This window comes from Vulpes lagopus, chromosome 16 (genome assembly GCF_018345385.1).
Source record: "Vulpes lagopus strain Blue_001 chromosome 16, ASM1834538v1, whole genome shotgun sequence".
Lineage (NCBI taxonomy): Eukaryota > Metazoa > Chordata > Mammalia > Carnivora > Canidae > Vulpes > Vulpes lagopus.
Genome location: NC_054839.1, coordinates 1,217,325 through 1,235,022, shown reverse-complemented (window position 1 = coordinate 1,235,022; position 17,698 = coordinate 1,217,325).

Sequence of the window (17,698 nt, the reverse complement as noted above, 5' to 3'; positions counted from 1 at the left end):
GTCTCAGGTCGCTGGGGCTGGGCTGATGTATTGGGAAGATTAAACCCACCTCTGCGATTCAGGATGGGATGCATCCTTCAGGTTGCAGGTGACAGTGGGTCTGGCCCTCCTGATTTGGCCCCAGGCCTACGAAGTGGGTGTAATGTCTTCTCCTTGCTTGCCTCTTAGCCTTTGCTAACGCTCTTGTGAGCCAGGCTGGCCCCAGAGCATGGTGTGATCTCCAAGGCGGTGTTCCGCCTGCCCAGTAAGCATGCTGTGCTTCTAGGACCCAGACTGGCTCCATCCAAATTCGTGGCCCCAGGGCCCATGGGACTAGTTCTCAGGAAATGCGGTGTCCTTGACATTGTGGGACCCCTTGCTTCCCCTGGGCCACTGCGGCCACCTCATGCATCCTCGCTTCTCCTGCCCAACATCGAAGGCCCCTGACTGCCGCTTTTTCAGTGTTACAAAGGGGCCTCCGCTTCAAAGACATTTTTGACTGCTTAATATATTTTGATTACTACTCTCCGATGTCTCCAGCCCTTTAGTCCTGAGGAATTCAAGGAAAGCTGCACAGGAGAAATCTGATAAGGCATTTGAAAAAAAAAAGAAGTTAATTAGTTTTCCGGATGATTAGAGTGCTTATTCCCCTTTTGCTTGAACAAATGCTTTACCCGAGTTAATAATGCAGAGATGAGGAGCCTCTTTCGGCCACAAAACCTTCAGCTGCAAGCTCTTCAAGGGGCTGCCGTGGCTGTCCGAGGCCTCCCAGGCATTTTGAATCAGGGAGCTTTGTGTTCCGTGATTGATTTGAAGCACATGAATCACTGGACGGCTCATTTATTTCTATAAATATCTATTATAAATTCCCTTGGCAGCAGCAGAACTCTGTTCATCTCTGCAGAGTGGAGAAAAGCATTTGTTCTTTGTCACGTTTTCATATTTGCTGTGCCTCACAAAACAGCTAAATGGACCACTGACCTACCGTGCACAACGGCCGCTGTTTCTCCATTGAACATAAAATTAGCTTGGACATATTCTTATAGGTGCAGCTGGAATAGAAAAGGCAAGTCTGCATCATACAAGGCACAGAATTAAAGCCAAGAAAATTCCCATCCCATGTTTTACACACCAACACTTTAATGCGCATGAATTACCCTATTACATGGTTCCTCACCCTCAGTAACATCCAGTGTGCAAGGTGAATATAAGATAGCCATGTAGAAACCCCCTGGGCCAGGTCTCATTGTGTGCACACCCACTGCACAGCTTCACACAACAAAGTGTGGTAAGAACACCCAGAGTCAAGGACAGTGGTGGTGTGGCAGCTTTGCTGCAGGCAAGGGCGGGTCATCCCACTACACCAGTCTCTTTCTAAGCTGAAAAACAGAACTGCAGTATTTTAATTTCTGACTCTTGTTGAAGAACTGAAGATCAGGTCCCGTGACATATGACCTCATCTCACCGTTATCCTGCAGCACTTCCATCAGGAATCACAGATTTGCTCACCGAGCTCTGCTGTGTTATCCTTGGTATCATAAATGGATTGCTTCAGTTTGCTCTTTCTAAAACTGGATCTTTATTCTCTCCTGACAATTTTATTTAATAACTAATTCTCTATAGTTAGTAGATTTGCTTTGTTTTTAAAATCAGAAGCTATGGAGAATTCAACATAACAATCTGAAATGCTAATCACATCCACAAATTTATCACACTTAACTTGATCTTTGGTGCACAGAATGGGGTCAAAGTTCATGTGAACAGCAGGAAAGGAAAGGGAAGCAGGTAAAGAGCCTGGGGAGGGGGAGGTCTGTTTTGCCAGCTTCCTGCTGGGAATTTTGTTCTGCTCACTGGGTTCTAGGATGACCTCCCAGCTCTCTTATTTCAACTGTGCTCCTGGGGTCCTACCTCAGATTTCCAGGTAAAAAGCCCACTCTTTAAGCTCTATTTCCAGAATACCAAAAAGCATTTTAGTGACAAATAGGATCCACGACCCTCCTGTGTGAAGAAAACCCAGTCAAATTCCAATGCTCTGCTCTTAATTCCTGCAGTTTCCTTAAGTCCTCCATCATCACCTCTTCCATCACCTCCCCGACCACCAATCCCACTCACCTCCCCATCAGCTCCCCCATCACCTCCCCCTCCTCCTCCATTACCTGCTCCACCTCCTCTGCACCTCTACTACCACCTCTCCCCTTATCTCCCCCCCCATCTCCCCTACCACCTCCCCTACCCCTCCCCAACTACCTCCTCATCCACCACCTCCACCTCTTCCCCATCACCTCCCCCACTTCTTCCCCCCTCCCCCACAGCTCCCATCTTCCCCACCCCACCTCCCCCACCTCCCAAAGTGCTGGGCTCTGAGGCCTTTTTTTCAGTTCTCACAGTCTTTCTACATTTCTAAGGTTTTCCTTTGGCATCTTTTAGTCTGGGAATTTGTCTCCATATATTCACCTACAGAATTGTCTTGATTTTATTGGCAATATTATATACACACAATTCTCTAAAAATTAATTTTAAATTCATTTAATTAATTAGCTAGTTAATTAAATTAAAGGAAAAAAACTGGGACTATATCAAAATAAGAATCTTTTGCACACTGAAGGAAACCATCAACAAGATGAAGAAACAATCTACTGAATAGGAGAGGATATTTGCAAATGAAGTATTGGATAAAGGATTAGTATCCAAAATATATAAGAACTGATGCAACTCAGTACCAAAAAACAAACAAAACCCCCAAATAATCTAATGGAAAAAAGGACAGAAGACCTAAATAGACATTTCTCCAAAAAAGACATCCAGATGGCCCACAGACACATGAAAAGACGCTCAACATCACTGATCATGAGGAAAATGCAAATTAAAACCATAATGAGAAAATGCAAATTAAAACCATAATGAGATATCAACTCACACCTGTCAGGAGAACTGGACTCAAGAAGATAAGAAACAACAAGTGTTGGTGAGGATGTGGGATAAAAAAGGAAGCCTCATGCACTGTTGGTAGAAATACAAACTGACACAAAACAGAGGTGGAAAACAGTATGGAGTGTCCTCAAAAAATTAAAAATAAAATTATTGTATGATCCAGTAAGTCCACTACTGGGTATTTACCCAAAGGAAATGAAGTCAGTAATTTGAAAAGATACATGCATCCTTGTGTTACTGCAGCATTATTTACGATAGCCAAGAAATGGAGGCAGCCCAAGTGTCTACTGGTAGGTGAGTGGATAAAGAAGATATGGTATGTATGTATGTGTATATATATTATATATTACAATATTATATATTATATATATTATATATTATATACAAAGAAGATATGGTATGTATGTATGTGTATATATTATATATTATAATTCCACATACATATATATAATGGAATATTACTCAGCCATAAAAAGGGTGAGATCTTGCCATTTATAACAACATGGATGGACCTAGAGGGTATTATACTAAGTGAATTAAACCAGAGAAAGACAAATATCATGATTTCACTTACATGTAGAGTCTAAAAAACAAACAAATGAACCAACAAAAACCAGAAACAGACTCATAAGTACAGAGAATAAACTGGCCATTGCAAAGGGGAGAGGGTATGGGCAAACAGGTGATGGAGATTAATGGGTACAAACTTCCAGCTATGAAACAAGTGAGACATGGAGATGAAAAGTACAGCATATGTACTGTAGAGAATACAGTAGAGAATAATACATGATGATGTTGTATGATAACAGAAGGTGACTATACTTTTTGTGGTGAGCATTGTATAGTGTATAGAATTGTTGTGCACCTGAAACTAATATTGCATTGTGTATCAACTATACTTAAATAATAAAAAATAATTTTTTTGTTTCCAAGATAAAAGTACACTGAAAAATTGAGAAACCAGAAAAAACTACCTAAAGCATAATAATCAGGCATAATTTCACCCATAGGGGTAGCCACCACAAATGGTTCAGTATCTTCACACCTGGTCTTCTCCATGAGCAGGTGTGAACATACACCTAAAACTTTACTACACACTCTTCTGTGTCCTCCCATTTCACTCAATATTCTATTTCATGTCTTTCTGTCATCAAATAGGATACAGCCTTACTTTAATGGTAGCATAATATTCTGTCTTAATGGATATATCATAATTTATATTATTAATTTCCCTCTTCATATTCTTAGACATCCAGTTGTTTTCAAATTTTTCTTTATTGCATATAAGAAACATTAAAACCATTTTAAAATAGATTTGGACTCAAAGTTCCTGCCCCTGGACCCTGCCTGGCTTCCTGGTGCCAGGACATTGGTGCCCCTCAGAGCCCACGATGGGCTTCAGATGACCAGGGAGCACAGCCAGGTGATGCAGGGCACTGTGCGGAGCATCCTCCTTGTGCTGGCCTCGTGCTGCCCTCTGCCGGCCAGATAGCCGGATTACTACCTGAGACCTGGAACTGCCGCTGAGTTGAATCCTCTGGTTTTACAGAATAAATCTAGTAAGCATCATCTCATTAATAGAATTCTCATAATTCCACAGATAAATCTCTTCTATACTGGCCCACAGTCTTCGCCTTACTGAGAAAAGCTGCTGTTGGAATAGTCCATCTCATTTGCAGCATGCTTGCAAGACTGTTCCACTCCAGCATCTGCAAGAGAAAGCAGGAGGCAGCAAACTGCAAAAGTCTTCAGAAAGCCTCACCTCAAGCCCACTATCGGCCACGTGGCTCCAGGCAAGCAACTTCTCCCACTGTCTGCTTCCTCCTCCTTAAGGTAGAAAGAACATCTTTCCCCTGTAAGATTTGGAAAGGTTCCAACCAAGTTAATGGTTAAAAATACCTGGTGAACTTTTGAAAATCATAGCCATAAAAAAGAATCTGGATTGTCTATTAGTAGATTTCAGTGTTTGAATTTTTCAGGATTGCACAAAAAGACCAACAGAGAGACTCATTTCATTACACTGAATCTATTTTAAAATGAAGCCTAATTCAGCATTACATGTGTGTGAAAATTGTATTACTCCATGGCTTAAAATTTAATCAAAGATTAATTGAGAAGTAACAAAAGGTCTAAATATATAAAATTATTTCAATAGTAGTAATCCATGAGCAAAGGTCTGGTCCGCAGAGATTCATGACTCAGCAAGCAGAGATAGTTTGTCTACATGACGCACAAATCACCCTCTAGAGCAACACTCTCCGCTTGAAATGTGAGTCACCACGGAGATCACATATATAAAGTAAACTTTCTACAACCATGTTTTATACGTGTAACATTCATTAATTAACTAATTAATTAAGATTGTGTTGCTATGCATCTTCCTTTCTGAGAGGGGACATTCCAGCTTCTGAAGACCTAACTTTTATTCTAACTCTGGCCACTGAGCAAACACCTCTTAAATGCTGGTGAGCATGTTTGAGACGGCACGTCCTAACCCAGTGGGTGCACCCTACCCCAGAGTCCTTGTACCAGTAAATTGGTGCTAGCTGGCATTAGGTCCATTTGACCTGCTAACTTGCCTGATCTCCTCCTGGCCACAGTAGAGACACTATTATGTTAGTCCTTACCTTGACTCGCCTGGATCTTGTTGCCCTCCATTCTCACCCATGAGATATGATATGTCCATACTGAGTTTTTGTTTTTCTAATTAAAAAGTGAATTCATGCCTATTAAAACTTTGAACCTCGCTGAAATGTGAGGCAGACCTTAACTGCATTGAAAGAGCCCCCAAAACTAAATTGGCATTGTAATTACAGCTCACAGAAGTGGGCCAGACCCTGCATACTGAACAGAACCAGAGTGACCGCCCGATAAACAGGAGGTTTGAGTGGGATCAAGGAATCTTCTAACAAAATATTCCAAATGCATGAGATACAAGTGCAAATCACTTATCACAACAGGAAGCAGGAAAACCATGTGATTTTTAAAAAGAGAAGATGAGTTTGTCATCCAGCTCTTGGAGTGCATCAAATTGAATTCAGCCCAAGCAGGTGTTGAGAACAAAGAACTTTGCATTATTTGTTTTAAGTAGAAGGGAGATCACTTGCTAAGCACCATCAACCACGGGGTTAGCACGGAGGCCTTCACTCAGTGTATTACGAGGTGGTGGGGGGAGCTTGTCTACATACTGTTGCCTATGTTGTTCAAAAAATGGTGGAGAACCCTACCTGCGGGAAGAGATCTTAGTATTATAGTGAGCCAAAGACAACTTCAGGATGTCTCGGGGGCTTCTGTGCAGGTCCTCAGTTCCAATCCTGCTCAGACTGCCTCACTTAGAAGACAGGTAAGACACGGAGCTGGGCGACTCCTTGGCTGGTGCTGTCCATCCTGCAAAACAAAACACTTTCCTTCTCTCTTTCTCTGCTTTTGTCCTTCCTTCTGCTGAGAGCTTTCAGCCTCTGATTTGAGCAGCTTCCTGTTGCATCCTTGCTAACAAACTCACACAAACACCAAAATAAAACAGATAGAAAAATTGTCCAGCAAGGTTTTTAAAGCAATGACAATAAAAATGCCTCAAGAAACAATTGTGAACAGTCTAAACAAATGAAAAAAATAGAAAATCTCAACAAGGAAATAGAAGTTCTAAAAAAGGACCAAGTAGAAATTGTAGGATTGAAAAATACAATAACAGAAATGAAAATAGACTGAATGAGCTCAATAGTGGGACAGTGGCAGTGAATTTGAGGACAGATCAATAGCATTTACCCAATCTGAGTGACAGAGGGAAAAGTGCTGAAGAAGATGAACAGAGCCTCGAGGTCTATGGACAATGACAAATCTCGGACATTCTTCTTGTCTGTGTCCCATAGGGCAGAATAAAGAGCATGAGGGCTAAACACTTAGAACTGAAAACCACCCACATTTGGCCAAAGAAATCAACCTACAGGTTCAAGGAGCTAAGTGAACACCAATCAGGATAAACTTAAAAAAAAAAATTCCATACCAAGCCACATAAAAATAAAACCTCTTAAGACAAAGACAAAGGAGAAATGATGCATAACCTATTAAAAAAAAGCCAACACAGAGCAACAATCAATGTCTTGTCCAAAACCATGGAGGCTTAGAGGAAGGAAGAGCCGAGAGAGAGCAATCCGTCAACCACAAACCGTTGAAGAGAAAACCACAGGCCCAAATGGCGCCACTTAGGCCAAGTCCTGAAGTCAGGACTTAATACCTGATGTGACCACACTTCCAACTCCACCCAGAATGTAGTGTTGGTCAGGAATTCTTGGATGGGTGCCAGCGAATCTGCATGTGGCCTCTCCATCCTCTGAGGAAGAGGAGGTAGCCTGCACTATAAGACCCCTTGTCTTTCCCCCTAGAAAGAGACTGTCCCAGGAATAAGCCTTCTCTTTTGCTAGTAACTTTCTCTCCTCGTCTCTTTTTATAAAGACCTTCCATTTGTACAAGTTCCCAGAGCTCCCCTCTACTTGCTAGATAGAATGCTGCCCTGTTCATGAGACGTTTAATAAAGCCAATTAGATCTTCAGATTTCCTTGATTGTTTGTCATTTAACACCTTCCACCTGGCAAAACTATCCTTTGAGAATGAAGGGGAAATGAAAACATTCTCAAACAAAGAAAAACCCAGGGAGTTTATCCGCAGCAGACCCAGCTCAAGGGAAGGCTGAAGGAAACTCTGCAAATGGAAAGAAAATGACAAAAGAAGACTGGGAATTTCAGTATGAAAAGCAGGACGGTAGGGGATCCCTGGCTGGCGCAGCGGTTTGGCCCCTGCCTTTGGCCCAGGGCGCGATCCTGGAGACCCGGGATCGAATCCCGCATCGGGCTCCCGGTGCATGGAGCCTGCTTCTCCCTCTGCCTGTGTCTCTGCCTCTCTCTCTCTCTCTCACTGTGTGCCTATCATAAATAAATTTAAAAAAAAAATTAAAAAAAAAAGCAGGACGGTAATAGTAATAGTGGTGATAGGACTAAATATAATAAACCGTCCTTTATTTTGTAAATGTCTTAAATAATATTTAATGGCTAAAGCTAAAATCATCACACCACCTGATGTGGTATCCAACATATGCAAGAGCAGGACCTAATGGAGATGGTGAAAGAATCTGAATGGAAGCAAGATTCCAGCACTTGACTTGAAGTGGTGAGCTAACGGCAGAAACCAGAGAGAATTTATGCATGTGTCCAAGTACACGTACTCAGTGTTCACACATATACACACTGTATACACAATGTACAATGTATCCACACACATACACACTGTATCCACATACATGCATACTGTCTCCACACACATGCACACTGTATACTGTATACACACACATACACTGTCTCCACACACATGTACACTGTATCCACACATGTGTGCATTGTATCTGTATATGTGTACACTGTATCTACACACATGTATACTGTACTACACATACATACCCTATATCTCCACACACATACACTGTATCCACATATGCATACACTATGTCCATAAATATATATATTGTAACAGCTAGAGCAAGCACTAAGAAAACCATACAAAATGATACACAAAAAAATGTTAAAAAGAAATTTAAAAATAATTTCTAAAAAATATTCAAGTGACCCAACATAAGAAAAGAGAAACAAAGGAACAAGAAACAGAAGGAGCAGACACAAATAATAAAATGGCAAACCAAAGCCCTAATGTATCAATGACCTTAAATGTAAGTGTCCTAAATACCAAGTATTAAGATTAAATGCAGAGATTATCAGAATAAATAAAAACGCAATTCAATTACACACTGTAAGAAGTTCAATTCAAATGTCATTACATAGGTAGATGGAAAGAATAGAATGGAAAATGATATATCATGCAAACATTAATTTAAAAAAAGCAGGAAAAAAAAAAGCAGGAGATGCTCTATTAGTATCAGATAAAGTAGACTACAGAACAAAGAAGTCACTAAGGATGGGAAGGGACATTACATAACGATAAAAGGATTCATCAACCAAGAATATATGTAATCCTAAATATTCAGACACCAAAAACCAGAGTTTCAGAATATATGAAACAAAAACTGAAAGAGCTAACAATGTAGGTAGGCAAATCCAAAATCGTAGTCGGAGGCTCTAACCCCCTCCACAGTGGACAGACAAGTAGAGGAAAAATCAAGAAGATGTGCGGGAATGAAACAGCCCCACCAACCAACAGACCTGAGCTAGTATTTTTAGACCACTGCAGTCAGCAACAGCAGAACATGCATTCTTTTTAATGAGCACAAGAAACAAACAATCATCCAGGTCACAAATTCAACAGAATTGAAATTGTGGAACATGTTCTCTGACCATAATGGAATCAAACTAGAAATTAGTAATAGAAAGACAACAGAAAAATCTCCAACATATGGAAACTAGACAATGCACTTGTAAATAATCCATGAGCCAAAGAGGCAGTTGCAAAAGAAATTTTGAAAATACATAAAGCTGTATGAAAATGAATGTGCAGCATATCAAAGCTTGTGGAATGCAGCTAGAAAAGTGCTGACAGGCAAGCGGAGAGCTCTGAATGCTTACATCAGACCAGAAGAGAAGTTTCAAATCAATGATGTATGTTCCCAATTCAAAAAGCTAGAAAAATAGGGCCAAAATAAATCCAAAGCAAAAAATGAAGAAAATAATCATGATAAAGGCAGAAATCAATACAACTGAAAGCAGAAGAAACATAGGGAAAATCAGGGAAAAAACATTGTGAATCATAGGGAAAATGCAAAGTTGATTAGTTCTTAAAAAAATCAACAAAATTGATAAACTTCTGGAAAGGCTGAGAAAGATAAAATACACAACTCACCAGTATCAGGTCTGAAACCAGTAAAAACTATAGCTACAGATCCTACAGTCATCAAAGGATAACCAAGGAATGCTATGAACAGCTTACACTCTTACACATCAAAACTTGAAAAGAGAGGATGCCTGGGTGGTGGCTCAGTGGTTGAGCGTTTGCCTTTGGCTCAGGGCGTGATCCTGGGGTCCCGGGATCGAGTCCCACATCGGGCTCTCCGCAGGGAGTCTGCTTCTCCCTCTGCCTATGTCTCTGCCTTTCTCTGTGTGTGTCTCTCATGAATCAATACATAAAATCTTTAAAAAAAAAAAAAAACTTAAAAACTTGGAAGGGTCCAATTCCTTGAAAACCACAAACTACTAAAATTCAGCCAAAATGAAATAGATAACCTGAATAAGTATATAACCTCTAAAAAAATTCCACTTGCCACTAAAGTTTCCAAAAAAGAAATATCCAGACCCAGAAGGCTTCATTGAAAAATCTCACCATTTAAAGAAAATTACAAAATTATTTCTATAAACAGCAGAGAAGGGAAGATTTTGTGAGCCCAGTGTAACCAAATAATACTCAAAATGTATAAAGATCTTGTGCAGGGAATCATCATTATATAACTTAAAAATAGGCAAAGGACTTGAATAGACATTTTCTCACAGAGGACACACAGATGGCCAACAGGTACACGAGAGGGTGTTCAACATCACTCATCATTGGGAAAATGCAAATCGAAACCACAAGGAGGTATCACTTTACCCCTTTTGAATGACTATCATATATTTTTTAAGATTTTATTTATTTATTCATGAGAGACACAGAGAGACAGAGAAAGACAGAGAGAGAGAGAGGCAGAGACATGGGCAGAGGGAGAGGCAGACTCCATGCAGGGAACCTGGTGCAGAACTCGAACCCAGGACTCCAGGACCATGACCTGAGCCAAAGGCAGACACTCCACCGCTGAGCCACCCAGGAGTCCCTGAATGACTATTATAAAAAAGACAAGAGGTAATGAGCGTTGGTGATGATGTGGAGAAAGGGGAGCCCTCATGCACTGTTGGTGGGAATGCATGCTGGTTCAGTTACTGTGAAAAACAGTATGGAGCGTCCTCAAAATTCAAAATAAAACTACAATATAATTCAGAAATCCCACTTCTGGGTATATATCCAATGGAAACAAAATCATTCTCTCAAAGAGATAGCTGCACCCCAAGTTCATTACAACGTCATTCACAATGGCCAAGCCATGGAAACAACCTCAGGTCCCCATCCATGGATGAACCCACAGAAATTATGTGCTGTACATATGGAATGTTTTTCAGTGATGAGAAAGAAGGAAACCCTGCCCTTTGCAACATGAATGAACCCGGAGGTCATTCATGCTAAGTGAAATGAGTCAGACAGAGGATAAGCATTGCATATGGCATGACCTCACTTATTTGTGGAATCTAAAAAAGTCAGACTTCTAGAAATAGAGTATATTAGTGGTTATTGCGGGGCTGGGGGTGTCAGGGAAATGGGGAGATGGTCAAAGGATACAAACGTTCACTTACAAAATAAGTAAATTCTGGAGATCTAATGTACTGCAAGGTGATCACAGTAAACAATACCATATTGAGTACTTGAAACTTGTTAAGACAGTAGATCTTCAGTTCTTGCCACACACACAAAAATACAGTAACTATGCGAGGTGGTGGATGTGCTAACCTTAATGGGGTGTTTCACAAGGTTTATCAGGTCATCACATTGTACATCTGAAACACACAGGTGTTATTTATCAATTATAATAGTGGAAATAATAAAGGATGCACATAAATAGGCAAAATGCGTCCTTCAGATTTATTTTTATTATTTAGAATCCTACCATCTCTTAACACAGTTACATGCTCTTTTCTATATGTAAAAAATGCAACAAGATATTTCAAGTGAAAGGAAAATGTCTTTTACTTTAGGTTAGATGAGAAATACCTTGTCAGGAAATGTGTGTCCTATCCACCTCACGTTCCTCTTACCATCTAGTTGAGATGAACAGAAAATGGTCTTCTGATAGTAAATCAATATCAAAGCAGGATAGAAAGAGTGTTTTATATCAGGTTTCCGTAATGCCAATGTCAACAATGCGATAATTCTTAAAAACAATGCTGCAGTCTCTGCCAACAATAGACTCAAAAGTGCAATTTTGGCAAAATAAATAAAATGATGGTTAAAAAAATGCTTTTCTTCTGCAATGATCTCATAGGTCACAACATTGAAATCAAGGACACATTTCTTGTAGCATCTATGGGAGACAGTGAAAAAGAGAAGTCATCGTCACATGATTAAATACGGTAGGAGGAGGTGAGGGGCACCTGGATGGCTCCATCAGTGAAGTGTCTGCCTTGGGCTCAGGTCATGATCCTAGGATCCTGGGGTCAAATTCTGCATCAGGCACCTTGCTCAGCAGGAAGTCTGCTTCTCCCTCTGCCTCTGCCCCTCCCGACCACTCATGTGCGCACATGTGCTCTCTCTCTCTCTCTCTCTCTCTGTCAAATAAATAAATAAAATCTTTTTAAAAAGTACCAGAGATGGAGGTGAAGGTGACGGACAGGGGAGCACAGTTTACTGTGTACCTGCTACACGCACATAAACCATCCTCACAGCAATCCCTGGGAATAGGCCAGCTCACACCTTAATCCTTGCTTCTCAATCCCAACTTGAAAAGGTCTCTCAAATACCATCAGGATCTCCAGGGCTTGGGCCCAGGCCAGGTATCTTTACACTCTCCCCAAGTGATGTTGATCTGCAGTCAAGCCTTAACCCTGGGGATAGCATAAAGGTGCACCGTGCCCCGCCCTCCAACCCCATCCCAACCCCGGCTTGGAGTTCTGGCTGCTTTTCTCCTTCATGGGGCTTTGCACTCACCTGACTCTTGGTTATCATTCTGCTCTCTGACCCCTGACTCATGTTGCTGAAGAGGAACCTGCACACTTCTTGTCTACATGAACCTGCTGCCCAGTGTCCCTAGATGTCACCTACCATCCTGAAGCTCTGGAGCTCTCCCACCTCCCTCCATGGCCCTGGCTCAGGGTGTCCCTTCAGATCCCTTGGAGAGCCACTACTCTCCCCCTGATGGTCGTGAAGCAAATCTCAAATACCTTCCCATAGCATCCTCAATGTTCGGGTGGATTGTTGCTATTGGACTGGGCAAACACATGCAAAATGCAACTAAAATGATAGCTAGTGTGCTTCTTTTTTTTTTTAATTTGGCACTCTTTGATTATGGTGGACCAACCCCATGGAAACTGGGGATAGAAGTAGCCGCCCTGTCTACCTTGTGGGTGATGACGAGCACATGACATGGTTCCTCCTGTGTGCGCAGAATGTCTTCGCAAGCACGAAGATGCTAGACCCTTGAGCCCTGGCACTTGCTGCAATGCACGAGCCTCAGAAGGGAGGGGCGGGTGTCGCCAAGGGAGGCGACATCCCTCCAGGCAGCCACCCTGTTGGCGGTGCTCTGGCCCGTGCGAGCTCCTGGCTGCCCGCTGGAAGCCCGTGTTCCTGTCTGTACAGCCCCGGCCCTCCCCGCACTGGCCCATGGCCGCTCGGAAAACACTCTTGGCGTGCTGCCAGGAGCAACGTTTCGCCGAGTGGTCCCTTCACTGGCTCCTTCCCCCGTCAGCCTGCGGAAGGGCTCCCAGGGCTCTCGGGCCCCGGGGGGCGGCACCGAGGGAGCCCTCTGCACGCCTCGCCCCGCCAGCCCCCTGCTCCCGGCCGTCAGCCTTCACTGGGCGTCCTGGGGCAGAGGCCGCATCGCCACTCAACAAGCATCCCCTAAGAAAAGGTAAATGAGCACTGATTAAATAGGATTCCAAAGGCACTTAGGGGAGAGACCGGCCGTGAGTCGGAAATATTCAGAGGAGGGGCCGAGTAGGAGGCGGCTGTGAGCATCTTGCTAAGAGGAGGTACCTGCACCCCTGACCCAGCCCTCATGACATAACCTGGGTGACGCGAGACATTCATTTGTGTGGCTTGACACCAAGAACGGGAGACGTCACCTCTTCATGTAGAGGAGGACTTACACGCAGCGCCCTCGCTGGGGAGGCCGGCTCTGCGGCAGGTCCCCGGGTCGCCAGCCACCAGCCCCGCCACCTTCTCTGACCACGATTCCAGACACCTTGTGGGAGGTGCACTCGTCCACTCTACTTCTTGTCTTCAGGTTTAACAGGCCTTAAAGGTTCCTTATTCCTAGAGCGATAATGCTGTCTTTCTGCTCTACTTTTGTCCAGAAGCGGCAACTGTGACGTGTCTTCGTCTGTGCTTCCCTGGCACTCTCTGTGCCTGCAACCACGCCTCGAATTTCTGGAGGAGACTGACCCAATGTGTCCCAGAGTGTGTTCAGTGTCTCTTTCACCTTCAACAGCTTTTGGACGACCTGAATGTCCTGCTGTGGTGACTTACTCCAAAACTGTGGTTTTACAAGAGACCAAATCCAGTGTATTTTCTATCATCTGAATTACCTCCAACCACAGGTGCAAACAGATCACATTCGAGACCCGGCAAAGCCCACCTGGACTTCTCAATTCTCCACGATGCATTCTGAGTCAAACCTTCCTTGTTGCAGGTGGTGGCGAAGCTGCAGGATCACAGGGCAAGGAGGCATGTCGACAGTTGCTCTGATGCATTTCCTTCCCTTCGGAGGAACTATTTTCCCAGCCCAGACAGGGCGCAGTAACCTGCCTTCCAAGCCCTTCAGGGCAGGTGACCCTGAGTCTCTCTCCTGCCTTTGGTTCTTACTGGAACGACCCCTTAATGACACCTGCATCCAGGCCTGTCTTGAAGAAGCGTTTCTCCCTGTTGTAACCTGAATCCGCACATCTATCCTCTCGTCCTCTGCTGAGTCAGGGTGCCGTCCACGTGAGGGGGCTGCACAAGACCAGCAGCATGAGATTCCAGCCCCGCTGTTGGTCTTTGTTGGCAGGTGCACAGAACTGAGTGCTCCTCCTGGGTGCCCTGAGATCCAGGCAGAAACAGGGAGCTGGTGCCCACACCTCACCGCAGGATCTTTGTTGACCCTTCCTGAGCCTGACTCCCCACACCTGCCCAGGAAGGCTGCAGAACCCCATGTCCCTCAAGGCCTGCTAGCTGCCTTCTCCAGACACAGACATCCCAGGTCCACACCTTCCACCCTGCAGATCCGCCGTTGAGAGGCCTCCTCTCACAAGTAGACAAGAACCATCTCAGGGCAGGACGGTGCTGGATATTGGGGAGAGCCCTGGGAAACGTGACTCAGCTAGTTCACCCCCAACACAATGCTTGGCATTCTGCTGCTGTTGCAAACTCTCTACCCACAGTGTCCCTGTGAGGACGTGAACCCGGGAACCGAACCGTTAGCCAGTAATCACTAAGTGGTGTAGACATCATGAGGAGGCTCTCGTGGTGCTGAGTGTGGAAGCATTCCCTCAGAACTCTTGGCGTTTTCTGGTCCTCCCTCTTAGAAGATGCACCCAGAGCTGCCCCCAGGGCTGGAACTGGCCTCAGGGACAGGAGACCAAATGGCATGTCCCTGGACAAACACACACCTGGTCCCTCTTGGTCTGTGGTCCCCCAGGCAGCATGGTAATGAGTGGGTAAGGGGTTGGAAGCCAGGCCTATGGTCCTCTGAAGTCTGAGTAACTTACCTTTTGGGACATGAGTGTCTTTGCTTCTTAAGTTTGATGTCACAAGGTTGTGACAGATTATAATGTCGCTTCCAAATATCCCTTTGGATGCTGCTTAGCATCTTCTGGGTGTGGCCACATTAGGCTGGAAACTGTCCTTCTGGGCATGTCTGCACTGTCCATTTTCCAATTTCCTAAACCTTCGGAGGTTTTGGTTATTGGACTGGTTGCTTTATAGCATAGCCAAGATTAACAATAAAATGAAGGTGGTTTTCTGTTATATCCATATTTTTATGAGAGTCACTTAAAGGAATGTCTTTGCATCTGTGATTCTGTATCCTTTATGGCTACAAGGAGAAGAATAAAGATCCTCATATTATGGGCAGCCCCGGTGGCGCAGCAGTTTAGCGCCACCTGCAGCTCAGGGTGTGATCCTGGAGACCTGGGATCGAGTCCCATGTCGGGCTCCCTGCATGGAGCCTGCTTCTCCCTCTGCCTGTGTCTCTGCCTCTTTCTCTCTCTCTCTGTCTCTGTGTCTTTCATGAATAAATAAATAAAATCTTGAAAAAAAGAAAGATCCTCATATTAGGGAACACAGAGGCGGTCATAGCAGTGAGGCATGTCCTATGTGCCAAGCACAGTTCTAGATGTTTCACATAATTAACTTACTTAATTCTCACAACAATACTGTAAGGTGGGGATTATTATTATCCTCACCTGAAAGATGAGGAAGCTAAGAAAGAGAAGCTGAGCGCCCAAGATCAGATGACTGGGGACGTTCTGACCTGGGGAAGGCTGGCTCAGCTTCCGTGAGGTAACCGGTGCCTTCCTGCTTAGAAATTACTGATCTTTCTCAAACTATGGGTCCATTCCTAATAAAGTTCTCTAAATCTTTTTTTCCCCCCTAAGATCTTATTTTTAAGCCACCTCTACATCCTGTATGGAGCTCGAACTCATAACCCTGAGATCAAGAGTCGCATGCTCCACTAACTGAGCCAGCCAGGTGTCCCTGTAAATCCTTTTTGAACATGAATGTTCTAGATAGATAGATGATAAGTAGCTCAAGTAGATGAGAGATTGTGTTGAATTTTTCATGGCTCAAGTTTTATTACATAGTGTTGTGATCTTTTCCATGTGAATCTGGAAACATTCAGCACACTAAAGACCATCTGAACAGCTGCCTCAGACAGGACCACTGCCTGAGTGCCATCCCGCCTGCACCAGCGACCTGCTGCTGATCACTCAGATGGCAGGCGTGTCCTCGAGGCAGTGGCGCCTGCTCACATGCACCAAGCGTGACTTTCCATCTAAATTCACGTCCTAAATTCAGAGCCATGATGACCCCACTCTCATCGTGTTCATAAAACCTTTATCAAGTTAGAAAGTCAAGAATTGTTTTTGCAGTTAAAAGACCATTTCCTATAGTGAGACTTTGGCATGTTGGATTGTTGAACCACTGAAGACTTTGATCAGAGGCTATGAACACAGTGCTGCAGGACAGAATTCCTCCCTAGACATTGAGGGATCATGAACAGAGAGAGATAAAACTAGACACGTCAATCAGAGAAATTCTACCAAGGCTGAATGACTGGGAGGTTTAAGATGGGAGATTAGATGTCACAGGAATTTGACAGAGAATTGGCTCACATTATGTCACAAATAGTTAGACAGGAAGAGCAAAAGTTTAAAACAATGCATCTTAGAGTTTGTAACATGGATTCTGCAGGTAGGCATCGTATGTGGATTTTTTTTCTTAGTGACATTCATAAGAGCAGTTATTTTTTTATTTTATATTTTTAAAGATTTTATTTATTTATTAGAGAGAGACAATGAGCAGGGGAGAGGCAGAGGGAGAGAGAAAGGGAGAAGCAGACTCTCCGCTAAGCAGGGAGCCCCACAGGGCACTCGATCCTAGGACCCCAGGGTCATGACCTAAGCTGAAGGCAGATGCTTCACTGACTGAGCTACCCAGATGCCCCCAAAGCAGTTATTTTTATTTCTCAGCATTGTGCTTTGATGGTACATTATTATATGTACCATCTCATCTAAATAACGAATCAGTGGTTAAATGGACTTGTTAGGGAAAAGAGAAATATAATAATGATGACTCAAATGATGGTGTATCATGCTCACAATCAGAAGACTTAGTTAGGCCAGCAAAGCACAATACATGCAGATTTACCAGTATTTTAGATAAACTAAAACAGCTCCTCTATTATGAAGAAACGTTATTCATTCATATTTTATTGATTCTATAGTTTTGTCTTATTTAATTTGCTGTACATGTAAGGAGATCATACATAATTTTACACTCATGCATACTGAAATCA